Source organism: Danio rerio, chromosome 3 (assembly GCF_052040795.2).
Source record: "Danio rerio strain M-AB ecotype USA chromosome 3, GRCz13ab, whole genome shotgun sequence".
In the NCBI taxonomy this organism is placed as follows: domain Eukaryota; kingdom Metazoa; phylum Chordata; class Actinopteri; order Cypriniformes; family Danionidae; genus Danio; species Danio rerio.
In genome coordinates this window covers 56210444-56212554 of record NC_141023.1, presented here as the reverse complement: position 1 = coordinate 56212554, position 2111 = coordinate 56210444, and positions in this window count along the sequence as shown.

Below are 2111 nucleotides of genomic sequence, written 5' to 3'. Positions count from 1 at the left end.
TCGACTGATAAGACCCGCCCACCTTCATTTCCACCGCGATGGCTTTTGGGATCTGTAGTCGTGTTAGATTACAGTCGATAACCTTATATCAAACATGGCATAAGGAAAAATCATTCATTTATACAAGGTGTACGTTCATGTGGACACGAATAAATTATATTTTCATATACTCAGTGTAAAGCTCACTGGATTGGTCAAAATCAAAACTTTTGTGTGCGGTATGAAGAAGAGGCGAAAATAAAAACAAGCAATGCTTTTGCTCTGCAGGCTTGTGTGGTGTATAAACTGATGATCTATGAACATATCAACAACTGTGAATAAAAACAGAAAATGTTGCTTACTTCTGTGCTTGAAACAAAGTGCTGTTATGCTCCTCTTCATCCCAGTGGATATTCCTCAGACTACCACAGGCAGAGCTTTACAGCTGCTTCATTGGATGACAAAAGGCCAATGTTATGGACAGCAGGCCTTTAAATTTGGTGAAAGGCCTTGGAACAACAACAACAGCAATAACAGCAACAACAACATTACCTGACATGTGGTGTCTATTAAAATGGACACAGGGTCAGAACGGGTTAAAATTATTTAACATTTTATGATAATATTCCGGGCTGCACGGTAGCGCAGTGGGTATCGCTCTTGCCTCACAGCAAGAAGGTTGCTGGTTTGAGCGTCAACTGGGTCAGTTGGCATTTTTGTGTGGAGTTTGCATATTCTCCCCATTTTGGCATGGGTTTCCTTTGGGTGCTCCGGTTTCCCCCACAGTCTAAAGACATGTGGTACAGGTGAATGTCCGTGTGTGAATGAAAGTGTGTGGGTGTTTCCCAGTGATGGGTTGCAGCTGGAAGGGCATCCGCAGCGTAAAACATATGCTGGATAAGTTGGTAGCTCATTCCGCTGTGGCAAGCCCAGATTAACAAAGGGACTAAGTTGAAAATTAAATGAATGAGTTGTAATAAGAAAACATTATTAAAAAATATATATATTACTGGTTTTAAATCTGAGTTTTGTTTTTATTCTGAACACAAAATATATTTTTAATGTTGGAATTAGAGAGGAACCACTTGAGAGAAAACTTTCAGTTTGTTGAATTTCTAATAATAATAACAATATAATAATAATAAAAGTCTAATATTATACAAAACAAAGGAATTACATTTAAACCACACATTTAGTAAATAAAAACAGGAGAAAACGCAAACATGTTAAACCTATGTATTTACATCACATTAAATATTGCTTGTTTGTCAGCAGCCTATTTGCCATGTGAAGGGTCAGAAAATGTGACACCTTTTGCTTAAAAAGCACAAATATAGGTGAAGACCATGTTGGCTACAAGTAATGCAAGATGCATATTAATATTTATCTTCTGAATTATGAGTAAACAAATAAAAAAAGTAATAATATTTGAGTTACCGTTTAAAATATATAATAGACGTTAATTTAGCTTTATTAATCTGACTGGCCCAATCTGAACCCTATGGTAATTTCCTTATTTATCAGACAAACACTGTTTAAGTTTCCAGTTGTTTTTCTGACTCTAATGTGGTGAGCCAAGTGGTACTCACTGCAGAGCCACATGGGCAGAGCTGCGCTCCAGCATGGGGGAAAGCTTGAGCTCCAGCTCCTCCTTGCTGCACTTCTACAAGTAATATGTAAAGAGCTTTGAGTGTCCCGAAAAGCACCATATATGTAAGGAATTATAACTATTATTAAAACAGCTTATTCTAAAATGCGGAAGTGCGCCTGTTTTCGCGATTGTTTTAGAACTTCCGATTCAGCTGCTATGGGAGAAATCACAAGGAACAATAAATGGCAGAAAATGGTCAAACTACTTGCTCTTCAAACAAATGTTTGCATGACTATACAGACCAAGTATAATAATATAATAAGGAAATATCAATTTGCAACATCAAACAGCGAAATGAGCAGTTTTTAATGTCTAAAAATGAATGGAAGTGAATGAGACCGGAAGTCTCGAGCCAAAAAGATTCAAATGGCTGCGCCCGCTCATCGGCGAAGAATAAGGTAAATAGGAGGAGGAGCTGGAGCTCAAGCTCGCCCTCATTGGAGGTGAGCTCCACCCACGTGGCTCTGCAGCGAAGTGTCCG